The sequence below is a fragment of the Schistocerca cancellata genome, chromosome 4, assembly GCF_023864275.1.
Source record: "Schistocerca cancellata isolate TAMUIC-IGC-003103 chromosome 4, iqSchCanc2.1, whole genome shotgun sequence".
NCBI classification, from domain to species: Eukaryota; Metazoa; Arthropoda; class Insecta; order Orthoptera; family Acrididae; genus Schistocerca; species Schistocerca cancellata.
In genome coordinates this window covers 475195747-475223193 of record NC_064629.1, presented here as the reverse complement: position 1 = coordinate 475223193, position 27447 = coordinate 475195747, and positions in this window count along the sequence as shown.

Sequence of the window (27447 nt, the reverse complement as noted above, 5' to 3'; positions counted from 1 at the left end):
GATTGCGAAAACATTCTGTTGGCATCCACCTACATATGGAGAAATGATCATCACGATAAAATAAGAGAAATCAGGGCTCGCGCGGAAAAATTTAAGCGCTCGTTTTGCCCGCGTGCCGTTCGAGAGTGGAACGGTAGAGAGCATGAAGGTGGTTCATTGAGCCCTCTGCCAGGCACTTTATTGTGAATAGCAGAGTAATCACGTAGGTGTAGACCATGGTTGTCAGTAGGGGACTCTTCAAGCTGGTAGAGGCTCTGTAATGGTGTGGGGCGTATGCAGTTAGAGTGATATGGGGCCCCTCATACGTGTAGATACGTCTCTGCTAGATGACATGTACGTAAGCATATTGTCTGATCACCTGCATCCATCCATGTCCATTGTGCATTCCGACGGATTTGCGGAATTCCAGAAGCACAATGTGACACCCACACGTCCATAATTGCCGAAGAGCGGCTCCAGGAACACTCTTCTGAGTTTGAACATTTCCGCTGGCCACCAGACTCCCCAAACTTGAACATTATTGAGTTTATCTGGGATGCCCTGCAACGTGCTGTTCAGAAGAGACCTCCTGTTGAGTGGTACTTAAGTAAATAAATTAGTGAAATCAAAGTGAAGTAGAAATTAGAATATAAATGAAAAACTTGGTTTCGTTTAGAGAGTTACATACTGGCATTCAGCGGGCAGAACAGCAGAACAGAAGAGACAATGACCGTGAAGTCAGCAAGTTCCACATAAGCGGGCGCTTTCGATTCAGCCGTCAGGGCATCGCCCGACCGGCTCACGTGTTTCTCAGTTGTCGCATGTGAGCAAAGGCCCTCGCCTACATCCCAAGAGCCAATGACCGACGTTAAGAAGATTCTTCGAGAATCTTTTCAACGTGACAGAAGAGGCAATGGCCGTGGAGTCGTTCACCTCCAGTGAACTGAAGTGAATAAATACGCGAGACGCGGTGGGCCCGACATATGGAGACGAAGACGGAAGACGAAGACGGAGACAGAGACGAAGACGGAGACGAGCGACGAAGAAGTGAAGAAGCGTAGCAGTTGTTTAAGCCAGTTTCGGTGCTGAAGACCGTCATGCAAGAAGAGACTACATCATGCACAGACGCACCAAGTCCGCCGCTGTAATGGAATAGCAAGCAGCAGCCTCAGCGCCAGAAGACAGAAGTTAAAAGGTATTTGAAGTCTGATTTTACGCACCCGGGTGACTCGTGAGGACGGGAAGGAGACGGCCTCACATCAGCAGTCACCTGTGAGCTGGGATGAAGACCTGACAGCCGAAGACTGGCAAGCGGGAGTCCGTGGTTCGAGTCCGGGACACTGGCCTTCCCCCGCCGCGCCGCTCCGCTGGTCGACGCACAACACACGCGGCCGCTTAGAGAAGAGAAACACTGGGACGCCACATTCAAGGCATCACCATCCGATGCACGACGTCGCTCGCAATAATTAAACGGGCCACCACGCGCTGCGCGTCTCCGGTCAGCTGGGCGAGACGGCGACACGAGATACACACCGCTACGCGTAATCAGACGCCGCCGCCGCCGCCGCCGCCGTCGCCGCTGCCGCAGCAGAAGGCTACGCAAACGACACGGCTGCCGCTCTGCGAACCAGAACGTCCCAGTAAGATACAGTTGTACGAAACTTCCAATAAAAGCTTTCTTATGTAAAAATGCTGTTTCATTCTACCTCATACCCGAGCCAAGGAAGAACCCACCCTGCCCACATGTTGTTAAGAGAGAAAAGTTTATTTATTTAATATTTTCACCCTGACGGAATGCTTGAGAATGCTCATCCTGACAATTGACAGCATCAAGGAGAAAACCCAGTTACATTTAGTAGCAGAATTGTTACATTAAGTAGCACAACTGTTACATTTGGTGTCAAAGAAAAACCCTTGGCTCAATATGAGGTGTGAATGACAGTCACTAAAGGTCCACAGTTAGTATTGTTTAATGTGTGAAAGGATAGAGGTTTGCATAGCAGTCGTAATATTTTCTTTCTTTAGAAGTGTATATTCTCTCATGATTTTAAGAGTTTGTCGAAAATATTTAAACATCTTTTTCATTGAGTGTAGTAAGATTGTGTAACTAATAGTTTGTAAAATGATGTCACGAAATCGTACAAAGTCAGAGTCAGCACCACAAGCGGTTTCTACTGAGGAAGCTATTCAGAGCTTAGTTAATCAGATAGAACAGCTTAAAAATGATAATAATGCATTATTTAAGCAGTTGAGTGAGGTTAGGCAAACCAGTTCAATCCCCCCCACCCTAGATTCCTCAGCAGCAGCCTTGGTAACTCCTTTTTCAGGTAAACCTGGCGAGGACATAACAGCCTTTTTTGATGATTTAGTAGCAGCTTAAAAGTTAGGATCATGGTCAGATGAACAGCTCTTACAAATGACAAAGTTAAGATTGCTAGGAGAGGCTAAAGCACACGTATTATACCATGAAGAATTACGGAACGCTCCAACATTTGAGGAATTGATGAAGAAAGGATTGCTTAAACATTTCAAAAACAGAACAGCTGTAGATTTTATAGGGAACAGTTAAACACTATCACTTAGAGGCAGAACGAATCATTAGAAAGCTTTGTAGATAGGATTAGAAAAGTTAACATGAACACCTATCAGTTGACAACTAGTGATGAAGCAAATAAAGTTATTTTACAAGAGGCAGAAGATAGAGCTCTAGATACATTTTTACGTGGGTTACCTCCTGAAACGTCCCGTCGTGTCAGGGCAAAGTTTCTTAAAAATTTAGCGGAAGCTGTATCTGTGGCGACGGCTTTTGAAGAAATTGACATTGCCACCAGATACAAGGAGAAGCGAAATGTATTTTCAGCAGGAGTACGATGTTTTAGGTGCGATCGACAGGGCCATATAGCAAAAAACTGCAGACAACCTCAATGCACTAATTGTCAAAGAATAGGTCACACATTCAAGGAATGCAGGTCTAAGAAAGTTTTTGGAAATAGAAATCAGTTAAACTCAAACGGGAACGTCGGAACCGCCGCCAGGCGTTCCCAATAAAATTTCATGCCATTAAGGCGAATGTGAAGGCGGAATGCTGGTTATCTGCTACCATACAGGATAAAGAGGCAAGGATACTGGTGGATACAGGCGCAAACGTATCAATAGTGAGTAGTGAATGCATTGGAGAAAAGAAATATGACCCTCCAAGGTGTAGATTGAGTGGGGTAGGAGGAGGTACAGTGAAGTCATTAGGATGTACATCATTGATTTTCTGTATTCCCGGTGTACAATTTCAAGAAGATGTAGAAGTGGTAACAAAGATAACTGACGGGTACGACGCGATCCTAGGGTTGGATTTCCTGAATAAACATCACGCTAAAATTGACCTCAGACAGCAAACTGTAGAACTTAGCGGAATAGTATTTCAGCTAGGTGACACCGCTGCAAAGGGCCCTCTGCCGCAAGATTTCCCTAACCGGAAGGCGAAATCAACTACACTGCGTGCAACGTCCTTGAAGGTTGATTCGCGGGATCAGATACCATCTGGCTCAGGAAAACTTCTCTGGATGACCGTTGACCCCGAGGTACCTATAGATACAATATGTCTAATAGAGCCACTAGAGGAAAATGAAGAATTAGATGTATCACATTATTTTGTACGTAGAAGTGTAGTACGAGTTCAAGACGTTGAGGGAGAAAGAAAAGTACCGGTACATATGGACAATTTTGGAGTGGAGGACAAAGAGTTGCATAAGGGAATATTAGTAGCTACAGTCAGTACTTTTGAAGAAGAAGATTTTATTTGGTCAGATATTAATGATGGTTAGAAACCAGACGCCTATAAAACCGCATTACGCCAGAAGATTGAGCATTTGCAAGGAAAGGATAGAGACACGATAGAAGCAGTTTTAGTTGAGTTCCAAGATTTATTTAATGCAGAAGGTCCACTGCCAGCAACAGATATCACACAGCATAGGATCCCAACAGCAAATAGCCCCCCAGTTTATAGGAAGCCTTATAGAGTTCCGCATCACTTACAGCCAGTACTGGATGAATTTTTAGAACAGCACCTAAAAGATGGAATTATAGAATATTCTGATTCGCCTTATAATTCAAATATCGTAATTATTCCAAAGAAGTCTCCCGACGGTACGAAACGATATAGATTTTGTTGTGACTACAGACACCTTAACAAACAAACTATCTCAGATGTTTATCCTCTTCCAAACATTACAGATATCATTGACAGTTTGGGTAACAGTAAATACTTTTCAACAATCGATTTACGTAGCGGATATCATCAATTGGAAGTTGCACCTGAAGATAGGCATAAAACAGCATTTTCTACCCCTGGAGGCCACTGGCAATTTAAAAGAATGCCTTTTGGTTTGAAAAATGCACCAGCAACTTTTCAAAGACTACTCGATGGAGTATTGCGAGGACTCAAAACTCAGCAATGTTGTGTATATCTAGACGATATCATTGTATTCTCAAAAGACATTAATGAACATGCTGTGCGTCTGCGTAATGTTTTTCAGAGACTTAGAAAAGCTAAATTAACGTTAAATATGGAAAAACGTAGTTTTGCATTGACAGAGGTTACATACCTAGGGCATGTCATTAGTGAAAAAGGAATTACAACAGATCCTCGATTAATTTCGGCAGTTAAGGACTTCCCAACACCACAACTCGTTAAGGAAGTACAAAGTTTCAATGGTCTCGTATCGTATTACCGAAAATATGTTCAAAATTTTGCTGAAATTGCCCGACCCTTAACCCAATTATTGAAAAAGGGTGCAAAATTACATTGGTCTGAAGATTGTGAATCAGCATTTCAAACCCTTAAAGATAAGTTAACACACAGTCCAGTATTAGCTTACCCAGATTATAACAAAGAATTTATTTTATCTTGTGACGCAAGTGGTCCTTCAGTAGGAGTTGTTTTGAGTCAGAATATTAATGGCGCGGAACACCCCATAGCCTACGCTTCGCGACAACTAACAACGGCAGAAAGAAATTATTCCACAACGGAGAAAGTATTGTTAAGTGTTATTTATGGTATCAAATACTTTAAATGCTACTTGTATGGTGGGAAATTCAAGGTTATTACAGACCACGCAGCTTTAAAATGGTTGCTTGGATTAAAGGATCCATCTAGTCGTCTCACGCGTTGGGCCCTATGTCTTTCCGAAATGGATTTCGAGGTTATCCATAAACCAGGCAAAAAACACACGAATGCAGATTGTCTAAGTCGGAAAATAGCACTTTTGGAAGCAACAGGCCGAGATACTGAGGATTGGAGAAAGGCACAAGATGAGGATACAGAATGCAAAAAATACGCAACTCAAAAACAATTTTGCTTTGAAGATGCTGTATTATGCCGTAAAACAAAACTGGGACCGCGAATTGTTGTTCCCCAGCACCTTAGAAAAGAAATAATGGCAGAGGCCCACGATCATATCCTTGCAGGACACGGTGGACAGCGGACAACCGAAAGACGTGTAGCAGAGCGATTTTGGTGGCAAACCAGAAAGCAGGATGTTGCCCAGTACGTTCGTAATTGCATTGCGTGCGCACAACGAGCTGAACTTTCTCGTTCAAAAATACCCTTACAGAGGCTCCCCGAGGCTTCAGGTCCATTTCAAATCTGTGGACTGGATCTCTACGGGCCATTTCATAAAACACCTGCTGGTAATAAGTATGTTCTTACAATTATAGATCACTTTTCACGCTATCTAGCTATGGTGAGTCTCCCAGATCAACAAGCAAATACAGTTGCCCAAGCTTTAGTTAACAACTGGATACTTAAATTTGGCGTACCTGAAGCTATTATCACAGATCAGGGATCTAATTTTATGACTGAATTAATGAAACAGCTATGCCACTTACTAAAAATACGTAAATTACGCACAACTCCATTACACCCTCAGTGCAACGGACGTTCAGAAAGAGTTCATCGGACAATTGGCAAGATGCTTAGTTATTATATTAACGAACAACATTCTAATTGGGATACGTATTTACCAATAATCGTGTCGGTATACAACGCCAAAACGCATGAAGCAACTGGCATGTCACCTTATGAAGTGGTCTATGGGAGAAAAATGCCGTCCCCTTTTGATGTAATCAGGCAGAAAAACGGAAAAGTCGGAGAAACAGTAAAAGATTTCAGTCGAATGATGAAATATGTATGGAAAAAGGTTCAAAAATCTAATACAAAGGCTTTGGAACGACAGGAAACGTTAGGTAATGCCCAAGCTAAATATCCAAATTACAAAATCGGTCAGTGGGTGATGCTTTCAACTCCATATGTTGCGAAAGGAAAAACGAAGAAATTTGTAACAAACTACAGAGGTCCTTATCAAATTATTGAGATCACGTCACCAGTCAACGTTAAACTGCAACTGCCCACCCGAGCTACTATTGTCCATGCAAGTCGTTTAAAACATTTTAAGGGCGCTCCAGATGCAATTCCTTTACCAATAGTGTCTGCTTTTCCGAAGGGTGGAGGAAGTACCCGAAAAGGAAAAAGAGTGGCCACGCCAGCACAACATACAGACATGGCACCATACAATCTTCGACCAAGGGTGCGAATGTCCTAGTTGAATCTTAGTAGACTGTGGATAATATACAAATGTAAATAATTAATAAATGATAATGGTTTCTTTTTTAAGAAAAAAAAGTTGAACGTAGACATATGTAGATCTTGTAGTTAAAAATGTATTTCTTCTTTTCTTTGTTTTTGTTTTTACTAGGTTCGTAGGTCCATAACCATGTTGTTTGCTTTTTTCAAAAACGCCATGCAAAGCATTTACTACACAAAACCTGTCCTACCTCAATGACTCCCTTGACAGTTCCCTTCTGAAGTCATTAGATATGTCATAAACTCACAGCAAGGCAAAATTGATGCCAATGTTATGATGCCACATGTTTTAAAGTTAAAAAGTGAACACAAAACTAAAAGTATAAATTTAAGAGCGGCTATATATCTGGAACCTTTGTGTTGGTGTTTCTGCTTTGTACAGTTTTCTTTTATTTAAGACGAAAAAATTAGCCAAATAATAATATACCACTTCATCAAATCCCTGTTAACTGGATACCACACTCTTAACTGGTGTACTTCAATGGTTACTTTTCAGCATTAGTGTATTAATTTTGTTTATTGCACTTCAGTCTTTACTAAACAGTCTTATGTTAAAGTAAACAATATTGTAGAATAGATATTCTTGCATTAATATAGGGTAGATTAAACAGGTGTTGCTATGTAATTTTCTAAGTGAAAGATCTACTTTTGGTTTTTCATTGTCATCAAGATTTGTTACACTTATTACAACGATTTATGTGTGAACTATGTGATTCATGAGCGTACAGTGCTTTTGTAAAGTGATAAAGTATTTTCAACATACTTAACGTGAAGCGTGTGTAATCTTCTAAGTCGAGAGTTTTCATTGCTTGTGTTAGTGCTTTTGCCGTGTGAAGAGTGGAGGAATGTTGAGTGGTAAATTCGAGGGCGAATTTCTCCGAAGGGTGGAGGAATGTTGAGTGGTACTTAAGTAAATAAATTAGTGAAATCAAAGTGAAGTAGAAATTAAAATATAAATGAAAAACTTGGTTTAGTTTAGAGAGTTACATACTGGCATTCAGCGGGCAGAACAGCAGAACAGAAGAGACAATGACCGTGAAGTCAGCAAGTTCCACACAAGCGGGCGCTTTCGATTCAGCCGTCAGGGCATCGCCCGACCGGCTCACGTGTTTCTCAGTTGTCGCATGTGAGCAAAGGCCCTCGCCTACATCCCAAGAGCCAATGACCGACGTTAAGAAGATTCTTCGAGAATCTTTTCAACGTGACAGAAGAGGCAATGGCCGTGGAGTCGTTCACCTCCAGTGAACTGAAGTGAATAAATACGCGAGACGCGGTGGGCCCGACAGATGGAGACGAAGACGGAAGACGAAGACGGAAGACGAAGACGGAGACGGAGACGAAGACGGAGACGAGCGACGAAGAAGACGAAGAAGTGAAGAAGCGTAGCAGTTGTTTAAGTCAGTTTCGGTGCTGAAGACCGTCATGCAAGAAGAGACTACATCATGCACAGACGCACCAAGTCCGCCGCTGTAATGGAATAGCAAGCAGCAGCCTCAGCGCCAGAAGACAGAAGTTAAAAGGTATTTGAAGTCTGATTTTACGCACCCGGGTGACTCGTGAGGACGGGAAGGAGAAGGCCTCACATCAGCAGTCACCTGTGAGCTGGGATGAAGACCTGACAGCCGAAGACTGGCAAGCGGGAGTCCGTGGTTCGAGTCCGGAACACTGGCCTTCCCCCGCCGCGCCGCTCCGCTGGTCGACGCACAACACACGCGGCCGCTTAGAGAAGAGAAACACTGGGACGCCACATTCAAGGTATCACCATCCGATGCACGACGTCGCTCGCAATAATTAAACGGGCCACCACGCGCTGCGCGTCTCCGGACAGCTGGGCGAGACGGCGACACGAGATACACACCGCTACGCGTAATCAGACGCCGCCGCCGCCGCCGCCGCCGTCGCCGCTGCCGCAGCAGAAGGCTACGCAAACGACATGGCTGCCGCTCTGCGAACCAGAACGTCCCAGTAAGATACAGTTGTACGAAACTTCCAATAAAAGCTTTCTTATGTAAAAATGCTGTTTCATTCTACCTCATACCCGAGCCAAGGAAGAACCCACCCTGCCCACATGTTGTTAAGAGAGAAAAGTTTATTTATTTAATATTTTCACCCTGACAGAATGCTTGAGAATGCTCCTCCTGACAACTGACAGCATCAAGGAGAAAACCCAGTTACATTTAGTAGCAGAATTGTTACATTAAGTAACAGGAACTGTTACACTCCACCCCCTCATACTCTCACGGATTTATGGACAGCGCTGCAGGATTCATGGTGTCATTTCCCTCTAGCACTACTTCAGACATTAGTTGAGTCCATGCCACTCTGTGTTGTGGCTCTTCTGCGTGCTCGAGGAGGCCCTAAACGATATCAGGCAGCTGTACCAGTTTCTTTGGCTCCTCAGTGTATTAGTCCGTCTACATACTCCAGATGGCCGATTTTAGGGGTTTTTTCAACCACATTTATTTCAACACTTCGCTTCCAGTTTGCAGGGTATATTGAATGTGTGTGCGTAGACTGTGTAGTGATGCCAACTGTCGTGTGTCTAATCTTTGTCTTTTCTTTGTGTTGTGGCGTGTCAGTGTAGTTTGATATTTGTCAACTTATTGTGTGTGTGTGTTTATGTGTGTGTATGTTGCTATGCCCCCGCCCCCTCCCCGCCATGAACCATGGACCTTGCCGTTGGTGGGGAGGTTTGCGTGCCTCAGCAATAGAGATAGCCATACCGTAGGTACAACCACAACGGAGGGGTATCTGTTGAGAGGCCAGACAAACGTGTGGTTCCTGAAGAGGGGCAGCAGCCTTTTCAGTAGTTTCAGGGGCAACAGTCTGAATGATTGACTGATCTGGCCTTGTAACACTAACCAAAATGGCCTTGCTGTTCTGGTACTGCGAACGGCTGAAAGCAAGGGGAAACTACAGCCGTAATTTTTCCCGAGGGTATGCAGCTTTACTGTATGATTAAATGATGATGGCGTCCTCTTGGGTAAAATATTCCGGAGGTAAAATAGTCCCCCATTCGGATCTCCGGGCTGAGACTACTCAAGAGTACGTCGTTATCAGGAGAAAGAAAATTGGCGTTCTACGGATCGGAGCGTGGAATGTCAGATCCCTTAATCGGGCAGGTAGGTTAGAAAATTTAATAAGGGACATGGATAGGTTAAAGTTAGATGTAGCGGGAATTAGTGAAGTTCGGTGGCAGGAGGAACAAGACTTTTGGTCAGGTGAATACAGGTTTACAAATACAATATCAAATAGGGATGATGCAGGAGTAGGTTTAATAATGAATAAAAAAAAATAGGAGTACGGGTAAGCTACTACAAACAGCATAGTGAACGCATTATTGTGGCCAAGATAGACACGAAGCCCACGCCTACTACAATAGTACAAGTTTATATGCCAACTAGCTCTGCACATGACGCAGAAATTGATGAAATGTATGATGAGATAAAAGAAATTATTCAGGTAGTGAAGGGAGACGAAAATTTAATAGTCATGGGTGACTGGAATTCAAGAGTAGGAAAAGGAAGAGAAGGAAACATAGCAGGTGAATATGGATTTGGGCTAAGAAATGAAAGAGGAAGCCGCCTGGTAGAATTTTGCGCAGAGCATAACTTGGTTTAAGAGTCATGAAAGAAGGTTGTATACATGGAAGAACCCTGGAGATACTAGAAGGTATCAGATAGATTATATAATGGTAAGACAGAGATTTAGGAACCAGGTTTTAAATTGTAAGACATTTCCAGGAGCAGATGTGGACTCGGACCACAATCCATTGGTTATGAACTGTAGATTAGAACTGAAGAAACTGCAAAAAGGTGGGAATTTAAGGAGATGTGGACCTGGATAAATTGAAAGAACCAGAGGTTGTACAGAGTTTCAGGGAGAGCATAAGGGAACAATAGACAGGAATGGTGGAAAGAAATACAGTAGACGAAGAATGGGTAGCTTTGAGGGATGAAATAGTGAAGGAAGCAGAGGATCAAATAGGTAAAAAGACGAGGGCTAGTAGAAAACCTTGGGTAACAGAAGAAATATTGAACTTAATTGATGAAAGGAGAAAATATAAAAATGCAGTAAATGAAGCAGGCAAAAAGAAATACAAACATCTCAAAAATGATATCGATAGGAAGTGCAAAGTGCCTAAGCAGGGATGGCTAGAGGACAAATGTGAGGATGTAGAGGCTTATCTCACTAGGGGTAAGAGAGATACTGCATACAGGAGCATTAAAGAGACCTTCGGAGAAAGGAGAACCACTTGCATGAATATCAAGAGCTTTGATTGGAACCCAGTTCTAAGCAAAGAAGGGAAAGCAGAAAGGTGGAAGGAGTATACAGAGGATCTATACAAGGGCGATGTACTTGAGGACAATATTATGGAAATGGAAGAGGATGTAGATGAAGATGAAATGAGAGATATGATATTGCGTGAAGAGTTTGACAGAGCACTGAAAGACCTGAGTCGAAACAAGGCCCCGGGAGTAGACAACATTCCTTTAGAACTACTGACAGCCTTGGGAGAGCCAGTCCTGACAAAACTTTACCATCTGGTGAGCAAGATGTATCAGACAGGCGAAATACCCTCAGACTTCAAGAAGAATATAATAATCCCAATCCCAAAGAAAGCAGGTGTTGACAGATGTGAAAATCATCGAACTATCACTTTAGTATGTCACAGCTGCAAAATACTAACGCGAATTCCTTACAGACGAATGGAAAAACTGATAGACGCCGACCTCGGGGAAGATCAGTTCTGATTCCGTAGAAATGTTAGAACACGTGAGGCAATACTGACCCTACGACTTATCTTAGAAGAAAGATTAAGGAAAGGCAAACCTACGTTTCTAGCATTTGTAGACTTAGAGAAAACTTTTGACAATGTTGACTGGAATACTCTCTTTCAAATTCTGAAGGTGGCAGGGGTAAAATACAGGGAGGGAAAGGCTATTTACAATTTGTACAGAAAGCAGATGGTAGTTATAAGAGTCGAGGGACTTGAAAGGAAAGCAGTGGTTGGGAAGGGAGTGAGACAGGGTTGTAGCCTCTCCCCGATGTTATTCAATCAGTATATTGAGCAAGCAGTAAAGGAAACAAAAGAAAAGTTCGTAGTCGGTATTAAAATCCATGGAGAAGAAATAAAAACTTCGAGGTTCGCCGCTGACATTGTAATTCTGTCAGAGACAGCAAATGACTTGGAAGAGCAGCTGAACGGAATGGACAGTGTCTTGAAAGGAGGGTATAAGATGAACATCAACAAAAGCAAAACGAGGATAATGGAATGTAGTCGAATTAAGTCGGGTGATGCCGAGGGAATTAGATTAGGAAATGAGACGCTTAAAGTATTAAAGGAGTTTTGCTATTTGGGGAGCAAAATAACTGATGATGGTCGAAGTAGAGAGGATATAAAATGTAGTCTGGCAATGGCAAGAAAAGCGTTTCTGAAGAAGAGAAATTTGTTAACACCGAGTATAGATTTAAATGTCAGGAAGTCGTTTCTGAAAGTATTTGTATGGAGTGTAGCCATGTATGGAAGTGAAACGTGGATGATAAATAGCTTAGACAAGAAGAGAATAGAAGCTTTCGAAATGTGGTGTTACAGAAGAATGGTGAAGATTACATGGGTAGATCACATAACTAATGAGGAGGTATTGAATAGACTTGGGAAGAAGAGGAGCTTGTGGCATAACTTGACTAGAAGAAGGGATCGGTTCGTAGGACATGTTCTGAGACATCGAGCGATCACCAATTTAGTATTGGAGGGCAGCGTGGAGGGTAAAAATCGTAGAGGGAGACCAAGAGATGAATACATTAAGCAGATTCAGAAGGATGTAGGCGGCATTAGGTACTGGGAGATGAAGAAGCTTGCACAGGATAGAGTAACATGGAGAGCTGCATCAAACCAGTCTCAGGACTGAAGACCACAACAACAACAACACCATGTTGCTATGCGTGTGAGTGTGTTATTTTTCATGTTATTGGACTGGGTTTATGTGTGTGAGTATATATATATATATATATATATATATATATATATATATATATATATGTGTGTGTGTGTGTGTGTGTGTGTGTGCGAGAGAGAGAGAGAGAGAGAGAGAGAGAGAGAGAGAGAGAAAGAGAGAGAGAGAGAGATTAAATTGATATATAAGTTCTTTTTTAGTCGTCCCTGTTCGTTATTGGCTTACTGACTAACATGATCGGTGACCTACTGCTTTTATTGACTTCGTCTTTAATTACTTTCTTGCTGATTGCAATGACAGTATACGATAGTTTTCTTGCAATGTCAGGAGTTTTTTTGCTGTAATTATTCACTCTAATAATTTTCATGTCCTGTTTCGTGTTAGATGGTTCAATTGCATGGTTTCTCAGATGTTCGGCGAAGGTTGAAGGCTGTTTTCATACACTGGAATATGAAGTGAAAAACGCCTTCAGTCACTAATACATGCTTAATTTTTTCTCTTGAATGAAGTGAATTGCATGTTCCTGTCTTGAAAAAGTTTGATTAAGGTTACGAATGTTGTAAGTCAAAGGCGGAAAATTATTCCGAAATAGTGGAAAAAAGGAACATTTTAAACTTACCAAATCCAAGAAAAACGTTTTTAACGTTTTAGCAAAAGCACACAATCTTTTCTCCATCGTTTTCGTACATATCACTTAATTCAAGAGTCACATTTGAGCACACATGTTTGTAAACAGTTCACAGATGTTTTTGTACATGGGTTATCAAAGATGAATTTATTCGTAGTGCTAAAAATATAATTATTAAACACTTGACAAATGCAGGAAATATCTTTAGAGTTGGTCTTTAAAATTACTGAAATAACTGTGGCTTGCGAAATCTGTTTGTTCATTTCATATAGACTCTGGTTTTTTGATTTTATGGATTTTTATCTCCAGTTGTTCTAACAGATTTAGGGCCTTACCATTGACTTCCTCCTCTTTACATGTTCTTTACACTTAGTTTAGAAATTTTTACCTGTCATTCCCGCTTACTCTTATTTGTGTTCTTGGCATTCTAACGGGTATATACTTGCTCCTTGGTATCTGTCTGATTCATCTATTGCTATTACGCACGTACAAACAACAAATGAACAAATATCAAACTACACATAGATACCACAACACAAGCGAAAGGCAAAGAATAAAAAAAACAACGACAAATGGCAACCCTAAAAACTGCAAACACACACATTCAAGACAGTGTAAAGTGAAAGTGAAGGGCTGAAATCAATGTAGTCGAAAAACGCCGAAAATCGGCAATTTCGAGTATGCCTACTGACTAAATATGTCCCCAGGACCATCTACATAGATTTACAACTACAAAAATCGTAAGTGACATTAGATGATAATTCACCTCTTGTGCTGCAAAAGTTGTTTCTAACCTGAAAAAACAAGACAGTAAAGAAATAAAATTTGATGTAATAACATATTTGTAAATAGTGGATAATACAGGGTGTTAGTAAATTCCCATTGCAAGCTTCTAGAACATGTAGAGGAGATAAGTACGTGACATTCTGAACAGAGACCCATGCCCGGAAACGTACCATTTCCGTTCTGCAACGCTTTCAATTCAGACGTGTAACGCGTTCGGGCCGCTGCACGAGAAATTGAAGAAAAAAATGGTTCAAATGACTCTGAGCACTATGAGACTTAACATCTGAGGTCATCAGTCCCCTAGAACTTAGAACTACTTAAACCTAACTAACCTAAGGACATGACACACATCCATGCCCGAGGCAGGATTCGAACCTGCGACCGTAGCGGTCGCTCGGTTCAAGGCTGAAGCGCCCAGAACCGCTCGGCCACCACGGACGGCCGAAATTGAAGAGACAGTGTGTACTAGAACATGCTTCGTAGGTACAATGTTGCCGCACGTGTGCGATTTTGGAAAGCAGATAGGTTGAGAGATCTATTCGTGACATGAAGACTAAGTTCTTGTATGGCGTCCTGAAGTCAGGATCCTCTTTCATCTGTTACTCTGCAATGTCATAATGTGTTAGTTGTATCGCCCCAGTATTGATGCTGCCTTTAACTTCTTTGTGGTTGCACTTCTTGAGTGTACTGAAAAGATTGATTAGTTATATAAAGTCTTTTTAATGCAGTCATTATTTCTATTTTCACTGCGTGTTTGTCGCTGTTACATTTTTATTCGGCACTACAGCGATCACTGGATGTCCTCAGCTCGTGGTCTAGTCGCTAGCGTTGCTGCCTCTGGATCACGGGGTCCCGGGTTCGATTCCCGGCCGGGATGGGGATTTTCTCTGCCTGGGGACTGGGTGTTTGTGTTATCTTAATCGTCATCATCATCATCATCATCATCAACATCATTTGTGACAGTTGCTGGATATTAGTGAGTTAAAAATTCGACTGTGTAAAAATTGGGACTTTATATGGGCGCTGATGACCGCACAGTTGAGCGCCCCACAAACCAAACATCATCATCATCACTGGATGATGACCTGATGTTATGATCTGTACCGTAAATGGCAAATGGGCTAATGCTCCATTACTGGAATACGGCTCCTGTGTACATGGTATGCATATATCCACCTCCCATAGCACTTTTCCGTGCTGGCGCTGTGCACCAAATTTATGTGGCCTATGTTAATCATTTGCCGGATGCGAGCTGTTTGTATGAAAAAGCTGCGGGAACTCAGTTCAAAAATGGTTCAAATGGCTCTGAGCACTATGGGACTTAACATCTATGGTCATCAGTCCCCTAGAACTTAGAACTACTTAAACCTAATTAACCGAAGGACAGCACACAACACCCAGCCATCACGAGGCAGAGAAAAATCCCTAACCCCGCCGGGAATCGAACCCGGGAACCCGGGCGTGGGAAGCGAGAACGCTACCGCACGACCACGAGATGCGCGCGGGAACTCAGTGATCACATGGCTATGCGCCATTTTAATCTATGACCGTATACTTTCGGCCGTGTGTCATCACTAATTGCCTGTACAGTTGTTCCATATCAAGGGGCTTCTGCCTCCTCTTAAGTACGCAGTAGGGTCTGTAGTTCCTCTGTATTCGTAGACAAGTTGTTGACACTGAGCTGAATATGACCAACCTCCTACATGAGAGAAAAATTTACGGTACTGCCTTTTAGATGAATCTGGCTAACCATGTATCTTATTTCTATGGTTAACACATGCTTATCCTACAGTGCAAATTGTCTCATTGTGTTTTCGCGCATTTTGCAAACATACCGCTGAGCTGACCGGAAACTTCTTACATTTCTCTTGTCATGTCCATTGCCGTTTATATCCTCTTCGTAATTCCTGTTGCCATCCGTAGGTTTTTTTTTTGGGGGGGGGGGGGTGGGAAGGAGACCAGACAGCGAGGTCATCGGTCTCATCGATTTAGGGAAGGACGGAGAAGGAAGTCGGCCGTGCCCTTTGAAAGGTATCATCCCGGCATTTGCCTGGAGTGATTTAGGGAAATCACGGAAAACCTAAATCAGGAGGGCCGGACGCGGGATTGAACCGTCGTCCCCCCGAATGCGAGTCCAGTGTTTAACCACTGCGCCACCTCGCTCGGTCCGTAGGTTCTCCCATGATCTGTGTATCTTCATAGTCTTCTTGTATCAACTATTGAGTGCTATCTTACTCCGCTGCTTTACCATGTTGTCACACCCTGCATTCATCACATTTTCAACTTTTCTGAGTTTGAGGTTTTTTTTTCCTTTTCAAGTGATTTTGAACCCATACAGAGGAGGACACCACGAATGATCACAGGCTTTTTTGACCTGCAGGAGAGTGGCACATAGATGTTGAAAGAAGTTGACTGGCAGATTCTTGAAGACTGACGTAAACTGTCCCGAGAAAACCTTCTTACAAAGTTTCAAGAACCGGCTTTGAATGACGACTGCAGCTATATACTACAGCCCCTACATTTAGCTCCAGTAGGGACCGTGAAGACAAGATCAGATTAATTACAGCACGTGCAGAGGCATTTAAACAATCATACTTCCCACACTCCATATGTGAATGGAAGGAAAAAAGCCCTAATGACTGGTATAATAGAACGTACCCCCTGTCATGGACTTCAAAGTGGTTTACTGATTACGGATGTAGATATAGAAGTCTTCCTCGTCTAGACGCACGCATGCTGTCCGTTCCATAATTGTTTTCCTTCCTTCTTAACCACTTCCAGAAATTGCATTCCATCTCTCTACTGTCCTTACTGTGGGCCTTTGTATTGTCCATCTCATTATCGGCCTTTTCTACATGCTCAGTTATGTTTTCAGTTTGTGTAGTTGTACCCTTCACATTTACCAGATATTTTGGATCTTTCTACATCTCGCTTTTTTTCGACGGAGTTTTCCGTTTATTACAAAAAATGAAAGATAATTTTATAATCCGTTTGATCAGTGGGGTGGGGTTTAATAGTTTTCTTCGTGGACGGTGTTTCATATTCTACGACTGTCGACCCGGTATTTGTTGCGTTTGCAGTTACTCTGTGGCTTCCTGTAGTGCTCAGTAGCAAATCATCTAATGTTCCAGAATGATGTATTAGACTTTCTTAATACTGAGACGCTGCTTCTACAAAACACCCTCATAGCTCCGCTATCTACCTTTGGCACATGGACTCACCTTCCTTGGTTTATTATTAACAAGCATACTAGGAAATAAAGTAACTGTATAACACAACGAGTATAATTTCTTTTGGGTGCTATTTCTTGGAATGATGGCGGTCTGTTTCACCGCCCCTCTAGCAGTAGTTTTTAAGCAGTTTTGCTCTCTATTTCAGATATGTATTGGGACAGTTTCGTACTTTTGCCTCAGATACACTATATACAAAGATTTAAAATATGAATACGCACTGCCGCGCGGGATTAGCCGAGCGGTCTCATGCGCTGCAGTCATGGACTGTGCGGCTGGTCCCGGCGGAGGTTCGAGTCCTCCCTCGGGCATGGGAGTGTGTGTTTGTCCTTAGGATAATTTAGGTTAAGTAGTGTGTAAGCTTAGGGACTGATGACCTTAGCAGTTAAGTCACACAAGATTTCACACACATTTGAACATTTTTTGATGAATACACACTGAGCAGAGGTTACGTGATTCAAAAATAGTTTTTGTTAAGGAATCATTTCACATCTTCGGAGCGATGGCGTTGTGGCGAAAGGAAGGTCATCCAGCCACAGACGTAGTACTCATATGACAGAACGAGTACACACAAATCAAGCTCAGGCTGTAGAAAGACGCTAACAAGCATATGACAAGGAATACAGATGCTGTTTTGCCACTCCCAAGCCGTCAGATATATGGCGTTTCCTGAGATAGTTTAGTTCCCCGAGAAGATATCCAATGCAAGAGGGGTCCAGGTCGGTTACTCACGAAGTTTTATAAATAACGAAAAGTACGCTTTTTTCGACGAAACGTATAATTTGCGTTTTGTTGTATGACATGATCGCTGATATGAAACTGATTTATCGTTTCCCAACACATCTTCAAAATCTGCGTGAGAGAAGCAGCCGAGAGGTCGGCAAGTCAGTCACGACGGGCATGATTTTCACTGCGAAAATTACTTTGCCCAGTTACCAACAGTCGTTATCAAGGAGTCTAAAACCTTGCCAGAAACCAGCTGCGTAACTGGTCCTGCGTGTATATGAAACATTGATAGATCTTTCACGAACACGATTTCTGAAGACTTAATACGCAGTATGTTGGCAAATAGGTAATTTTGGTACGGATACTGCTACTTCCATGATTTATGTAAATATTTCTACTTTTCAGGTAATGAAGACACAGTACTTTCAACTGGTTTCGCTAGGGTCTATCAATCTCTTACACGAAAACTTAGTAGATATATCTGGGCCCTTAATTTACTACAGCGAAGTGAAAGCACGAGGGCGTGCTGAAATCAATGCCTAAGAATTTTGTATGCGAAAACTCTTAATGATTTTTAAATAAAACAAACGATATCAACATTCTACGTCTTTTTCTTCATGTCTACACATTTATTTCTCAACATTGTCACTCTGGTGACGAAAAAGTTTCCCCGAACGAGAGGCGATTTTGTTGATACCGTCACTGTAGAATGTTTAATTTTGTGGACGGAGCCCACCTCACTATCCAAGTGATGTTCTCTAAGGTGTTCTTTAAGTTTTGGAAACGTATGAAAATCGGACGGAACCGAGTGGGGGCTGTATGGAGAACGACCGATGGTAGTGAACCCAAGGCAACGGATTGGCGTAGATATCATAGCGCTCACGTGGGGTCTTGCATTGTCATGCAGAAGGAGAGAGTGTTCCATGAGTGGACGAACTCTTCGAATTAGAAACTCGGTTACAGATCGCTGTTTCTCACTCATCTACATACTTGCGTTAGACACTGCAAGTTTGCACTCTACAATTCGGTGCACTCTAGCGACAGAGGTCTGCGACAGTGTAGACGCAAAGAATGAAGATATAGAATGTTAATAACTTGTCTTATTTAAAAAGTTTTAAGAGTTTTAATATAGAAGATTCGGAGGCATTACTTTTCAGCGAAGCTTCATAGATATTTGTGAGGAAATAGTTGTCTTGCAATAAATAGTACGTTATCATCTACGAAGTCATTCAAAATTTTCGATAGTGACAAAGTAATATCGATGTGAACAACAACTCTATGGTTGAGAATTTATGGCCCAATTTGAACTTCATTTCACCTTCAAGGTCATCACGTGATCATGGGTTCATTCATGTGGCCGTCACGTGCACACATGACGTCATCAGTGATCTTGAATGCATGATAATATCAATGACCCGAATGCATATTTTGAGGATGGCGAGAAATTTCCAAATCAAAGGTGGCAGAAGGCAGGAAATTTAAAAATTAAAGATGGCTCATGGGGAAAAGTTTTAAAGAAATTAAAGATGGTGGATATCGGGAAATTTCTAAACGAAAGATGGCATGGCGGGTGGTGGTAAATTTACACGGTCCAGACATGTTAATGTGACCACCGCCTACGTTCGCCATCAATGTGCAATAAGCACTCACAGACGACAGGTGGAAACACTAGCAGTGGAGGATGTGTAAACATATTGGGGGACGCAGAAAACAGTGCTATTACTGTAATGCAGAAATGGAGAAATTTATCTTGCGTCCAAAAGGGCAAGGATGGAAGCATTTCCAAAATGGTTCAGTTTGTAAACTGTCCGTGTACCGCCTTTTTTAAAGTATACTGTGCCTGGAAAAATGGTGCTATTCAAACCTAGAGCGGAGGCAACAGTCGTACACCACAGGTCACAGATGACAGGGATGGGCAATGGCTCTGGAGATGTGTACAGGCAAACAGACGTGAAACTTCTGAGCAACTGACGACGCAGATGAACCAAGGGCTACCAATAGTGAATCCACAACGACCGTTCAGCGAATGTTGCAGTGTATGGGACTCTGCAGCAGGCGCCTGCTTCATGTATCCATGCTGACTGCTGATCATCGGCCATGAAGGTTGGAATGCGCAGGCCAGTACCGCAATTAGACGTTCACTGAGTGTCGACGGGTGACGCTTTCAGATGGCTAACGTTTTATGCTTCACTGGAAGATGTCAGTTGGCTTGTAAGACGTGAAACGTCTGAAAGCAAACACCCTGCAAGCAGGAGGGGGCATTATGGTCTGGGGAATATTTCGTGGTATTCCATGAGTGATCTAGTCATTCTGGAAGGCACGAAGGATCAACACAAGTATTGATCTATCCTTGAGGTCCATGTTTACTCCTACATGCAGTTTGTTTTTCATCAGTACAGTGGCATCTACCAGCAAGAGAATGCAACATGATATCTTGCGGTGTGTGTATGCGGTTCTAAGAGCACCAGGTTCAGTTAACAGTATTCCCCTGACCACCAAACCGCCAGGATTTAAACCAAACCGAGCACCTGTGGGATCATCTCGATCGAGCTGTTCGCGACATGGCTCCTCAGTCGTGAAACCTAGTGCTGCTGGCCACAGCACTGGTGTCGGATGGCCTTACATCACTTCCAAAACCTCAATTACTCTCTTCCTGCACGCCCAAAAAGCAAAAGGTCTTTATTTAGCCTTTTAACAGGTGGTCACAAAATGGCTTTGAGCACTATGGGACTTAACTTCTGAGGTCATCAGTCCCCTAGAACTTAGAACTACTTAAACCTAACTAACCTAAGGACATCACACACATCCATGCCCGAGGCAGGATTCGAACCTGCGACCGTAACGGTCGCGCGGTTCCAGACTGTAGCGCCTAGAACCGCTCGGCAGGTGGTCACAGTAATGTGACTGGATCATATATATACAGGGTGGTCCATTGATCGTGACCGGGCCAAAAATCTCACGGAATAAGCATCAAACGAAAAAACTACAAAGAACGAAACTCGTCTAGCTTGAAGGGGGAAACCAGCCTGCGCCATGGTTGGCCCGATAGATGGCGCTGCCATAGGTCAAACGGATATCAACTGCGTTTTTTAAAAATAGGAACCCCCATTTTTATTACATATTCGTGTAGAACGTAAAGAAATATGAATCTTTTAATTGGACCACTCTTTTCGCTTTGTGATAGATGGCGCTGTAATAGTCACAAACGTATAAGTACGTGGTATCACGTAACAGTCAGCCAGTGCGAACGGTATTTGCTTCCTTATACATTACCCGTGTTAAAATGGACCATTTACCAATAGCGGAAAAGGTCGATACCATGTTGATGTATGGCTATTGTGATCATAATGCCCAACGGGCGTGTGATATGTATGCTGCTCGGTATACCACCTTGATTGCAGCAACTTCACATTTAGCACAGCAGTCACTGATCCGTATTTGTCGACATCGATTTTCAATCGAAGTGCAGGAAGTGAGGGCAGCCCTTGTCCTCAGTATTATGCACATCATATTGTGGTAAGGAGGAGTTTTAGTCCATTTCAATTTTCTGAAACCCTTCTCAATGAAACACTAATCTGGTGAAAAAACCGAGCATATACCACTCAGGGCCGTCCCCAATGGAATCAGCTGAGGTCATGCAGTGATGGTTATGATTTTCCATCAGTCATTTTGCAGAAGTTATAACCACTTCATTTTAGGGCATTGTTTAGTGTAGAATGAAACCACCAGAAACATCCTCACTTTTTCTATTGTTCAAATGTGTGTGAAATCTTATGGGACTTAACTGCTAAGGTCATCAGTCCCTAAGCTTACACTACTTAACCTAAATTATCCTAAGGACAAACACACACACCCATACCCGAGGGAGGACTCGAACCTCCGACGGGACCAGCCGCATAGTCCACGACTGCAGCGCCTGAGACCGCTCGGCTAATCCCGCGCGGCTCACTTCTTCGAGCACCACCCACTATCCGAAATGCAAGTTCCGTCAGAACAAATCAGTTGTATGTAATATGGAACGGTTGACAATCAGAGAGAACATCCTACATGGTTTTGGAAAGAGAACAGCAATGAGGAATCTAATGAAACCAAGTGTGAACAGGTCTTTATGGCCCAACAGTACTGACCAACCGCTGTGGCATATGGATGGGCATGTGGTCTGCACACCGTACTTGCAGCCGTTGTCAGTTTAAGAGACCGCAGCCGCTACTTATCAATCAAGTAGCTCCTCAATTAGCCTCACAAGGGCTGAGTACACCACGCTTGCGAACAGCGTTCGGCAGATTCGAACGGTCATTCATCCAAGTGCTAGCCAAACGTGACAGCTCCTAACTTCGGTGATGACGGGAACTGGTGTTACCACTGAGGTAAGGCCATTGGCAATGAGCAAGCTAATGCTAGTAATTCTACGCATGAGAGAAGATTTCACGTACCCTGCATAAGAGGTCTGCCTCCTGAAACGTGCACACAGCTGCAAACTGAGTTGTAACATACATGCAGCTTCCAGGTGCGTCTGCAATCGACAAATACGTTATCAGCGTACTCCACAGGAATCTAAGAGGTTTCTGGAAAAGAAAACACGGCAATAATAAACGATTTCAGGCTACCAAAAAAAAAACCTCTCTCGCTAAGCATAACAGAAGTTTTTTCTTGAGGATGGTGAGTGGCGTATTACTGATCAGTTGTGACTATTAAGGCTTGTTATATACTCTAATGACCCAAGACGGTCACACTTGATCACATGATCGTAATATCAGTTTTGGTTGAGGATTTGCGAGACTCCTTTCCCATGTACAGCATTAAATATCTCATACATGGGTATGCTTTTTACCCAGTTGGCTGGAGGTGTCATTTCTATAACGCAAGTGTGAATGAACAGGCAGTATGCTACTATATGTTTTAGGATCGATGATTTTATGGGCATTTCAATAGTCTTATCAATGACAGACTATTTCTGTGCTACTTTATCTTGACGTGAACAATTGATAAAATGTACAGGGCATTTATGGATCTTTGAACGAGTCTTGACGCGGATTACTCCTTAGTCTCCTCTCTCCGTAACACAGAGACTGAAAATGGCATTACACTTCATTGGCTTGTGCAGTATTCTTTATGCTAAAATTCAACTGAATAGTTCTATTCAGGATATTCGGACGAATTCAGATAAATCTTCAACTCTGTTACGTGTATTACACTGACTATGCTCCAATCATCTAAAATCAAATTCATGTTTGACTTAAAGTCTAAAATTATGTATCTTGCTGTTTGTAGTGCTGTATTAAATTTAACTTGCCATGTATATGTACCAATTTCTAGCGGAAACCATTCAATTAAATCCCACTGACGGAATAATAGGTCATTTTTAAGATGTTCCATAATGATACCAGCTATTTTCAGGACACTCGTATTACTGGCATTCTTCAGTACATTTTTACGAGAACAGTTTTCGACTTGTTCTCTGCATTTTCTGAGATAATACAACTGGTGTCTTGTGTGCTGCGAATCAGTAAAAGTTCAGGGCGATCTTTTAAAATAATCTTCCCCTAATACTTTGCGAACCCAAGTTCTCTGTAACTCCTCTTCTTTGAATTAATAAGCCTAGGGACAGGTTTTTTGTTGGTTTGAGATTTTAGATATTGACTGCATCATTTGTTATCTTGCTTTCAGTTTTTTCCTATAGTAATAACGTAACAAGTATGTTTTTTTTTTCTGAGCAAAGAAATTCCAAGAGAGATCTCCAAAGTTTTCAGAGAATGACTGGGTGAAAGAGGGAAAGTAATGAGTATAACTAAACTAATGTCAGGTTTTTCTTGTGGCATGCGTCCTGTTGGAAGAGGTTTAACAGTAAGGAAAAGCTTATGAACCATTGTGAATCTACCGAGCCCTCCTACAAAATTTCAGAAATGGAAAGCTTTACTGTAGGCTGGTTACAAATCATCAGTGACAGGCGAATCTGAAACAGATGCAGTGAAAGGAGTTGTGAATTTAAATGATGACTCTATAGTAAGAAGATGTTAAAGATAGCGTAAGTACAATAAAAGTTAAATTCAGTTTCACGTAACTTTTTTGTAATCTAGTGTAACTTTTTCTGAAAACATTTATACTAGAGCAACTGCAGCAATGAAATTCTAACAGTCAATTGTCTATTTACACTTGCATGAAGTGATATTGTTTTAGCTTTCCAGCTATATTATAAGGGGCTATCAAAAAGTTTCCGTTTGAAGGCCGGACAATCCATCGGTATGCTAATCAGGTAAAATCGGCGTGACCACTGAGGCAATCATACCGGTGATGCACCAGGCTGAAATACAAAAAACAACATCTCCTGCTGCGTGAAGAAGTCCAAAACTGCCCGCTGCACATCCTCATTCTTCAAGAACTGTCGACCCTTCAAGACTTTTTTAACGGACTGGAGGAGTGGTAATCGCATGGGTATGGTCGTTTTTGTCTTTCACTTGCGTTGGCGTAACTTGTGGTTGCGCCATTTGTGATATGCAGACGTTCGTTATCATGAAGTAGCACGGAACTTGGAGCAGCATTGCGCAACGGTGGTTCTCGACAGACATGCTGCCCCATACACAGTCTTCATTCTTCGATTGATTTCTACTATTGGTTATCGTTCAGCAGCCAAGAAAAAAATAACAGTGCGTTGGTAATATTTGGACGCATTTGGTAATAATGTCGCCATAATTCACGTTGCCGCATTTACGCACACGTGTTGGAAGGACACGAATGCTACATGTCGGTGCTTATATACCCGCATCTCAGTCGTGCTGTGTTGCATATACACTGCAGCAACGCCCTCAAACGGAGCCTCTTCGATCATACCTTATGCAAAGGAATTTAGATCTTTTCTATTTTAAAAAAATTGAGGGAAAAAGGGGACATTACTAAAACATTTTACAAAATTATAATTTTAATTATATTCGTAAAAAAGTCGGCTTGTTAGCAAATAGTATGTATAAAAAGCTTCAGTCTTCTACGGTTAATAATTCCTGAGAAAAGGTGCATCGAGAACAGTCATTTCAACATGGAAGAGACAGATGAAACTTTTTACCATTTGATGTAACTGAACAGTTATTTCTTCACCATCAAAATCCACAATATTTCCGTCTTGATTTCTAATTGATATACTTAACTGTAACTGATATACTCAATCTTACCACGATGAGCATGCAACTGGGTGGATTTGATGATTGTACATTCTTATATCCAGCTAGTACTGCAGTCCACAACTGACGTAATGTGAATGTAGCAGCAACATCGTGGAATGAACCCCCAGAAGTATTACAGTCAACGCATAGGACATTAACGTTCTGAGTATATACTGGATGTCCTGCTGTCTTTAAGGTTTTGTTTTTAAATTACATTTGTCTCAAAACCTAAAAAGACCCTAATATAATTATTCTGCTCGAAAACAACATAAAAATTACTCATCAACACGCATCCTGTGAGTGTTTTATTGTAACTGATCTTTAGTTTTACATTGAATTTTTTCTTTTTCTCCGCATCATCTTCACAGTCATTCGTGATGATGTATGACTCTTATCTCGCTCAAGAAGGAGTAAATAATGACGTCAAGTTCGTAAGTTCTATGTTTAAAAGTAACTCTGTCCTGAATTTTCACATTGTTGGTGGTAGGTTGCCGAAGCTATCAAAATAATAGCCAACGTTACCCTTCTTCTTGTAAGACACACAATGTGAATCAGGTCCACCCTGGAGGTAAACAATCACACTTTCATATCTTTTAGGCATTTTGCGTAAAGTCTAATAGACACACGTGGGAAATGTGGTATTTCCGGTTCCTTAGCAAATATTCTAAGTCAACATTAGTAAGTGCTCTTAGTAGCAGACTGTTTAAGGATGATTTGTTTTCGTTAAATATAGACAAAACCCATTTTTCTTTGTGGTCATAAATATACTACTTTCACTTTAGGAATCGTTGCTGCTTCCAACGTGGGATTATGATTTAATTTTCAGCTAGCTGTTTGTGAGCTGAGAATCGAAGAGATAACCATACAATGGCTGGATCACCACCTCTGTAGTCCCATGAAGGTTATGATGTGTTGAGCTGCCTGTTCACACGAGTGTTCAAGCAGCTAACAGTGCTTCGAAGGCTGGTGACTGTAGAAACGGCTGCATCACAGATACGCCATTGAACAACTCAGGCTGGACGTCACATTGCTGCTCAGCTGTTTGATGATTTTGGCTGCTCCCAGCTCACTTTGTTGAAGTATCCGAGTGTGTGTGTGTGTGTGTGTGTGTGTGTGTGTGTGTGTGTGTAAATGTTCTGTAACAGATGAAATCATCAAAGCAACTGTTGTCATGCAGAAGTAAGTCAAACTGCAGTGGCTTCCTGAAGGCTGGCCACTGGCATTGTCACACAGAAGTCTGAAGACACGGGAGTGATGACTTCTACTGCTGGAAAGTGCGGAACATGAAGGGCGACGACCGGTGATGGTCAATGCCCGTTTCCTAGTGCACTGTTCTTGGCTCTCTGCTACAGTTCATTCCTTTACATAGGAATGTGAAAAATGTAAAGAAAACACGTTGAATGTGTGAAAAAATGTAAACGAACATGAAATGTAAAAAAAGTTGTGCAATTTACACTCTGAATATCCCTTGTCACATGTAAATGTGCACAGTTAACCCGTGTGTATCTAACTTTCTTTATAAAGCAATCTTTTTTGCAATAAATTTTATAGTTAGAATTTTTCTGCTTTTCTTGCTTTCTCATCCATTTATAATATATTACAAAGACAGGAATGAAACTTGTTGATGATTAGGCAGAACAGTGTTGGACATTAACAGGGAGACCTGAAATATACTGATGATGAGGTAGTAAAATATTTTGAACTAGAACAATAGTGGAGTACGAAAACAGAGAGAGAGAGAGAGAGAGAGAGAGAGAGATGAAATCCGACACAAATATTAAGTATGAAAACGAGTAAAGCATAAAAGCAGCGAAATTTATTTATGAGTCAATCGTATTTTACATAAACATGTGTGTGTGCACCAATTTACACAATTAATGTGAAGATTCTTATACATATTTTTTTGGAAATACTGTAGTATTGGCAACAATGCTTTTCTTTTTAACATGATACCAACGCAGATGGAGGAGCTTACGTAATTTATTTGATGTGGAAACAGTCTACCATAAACGAATATAAAATTAGAAATACTGCGCTGTCGCTGGCTATAAATGTTTTCCCGTCACTGCAATCTTGCTTGCACTGTGATTCGTCAAAAAATATTTTCCACCATCTTTGATTTTTATAGTTCCCGTCATCTGGCATCTTTATCTTTTTAAATTTACTGACATCTGTTATTTCTAATATTTTTAAATTTCCTGGCATCCATCATCTTGCTGATGTCAAATGTTCAAGGTCATTGATGATGTCATGCATACATCTGTGAAGGCCATTGACATCATGAGTGCATATAATAGCATGTGTATGACCTTTGTGATCACGCGATGATCTTGAACGTCAAATTAAGGTCAAA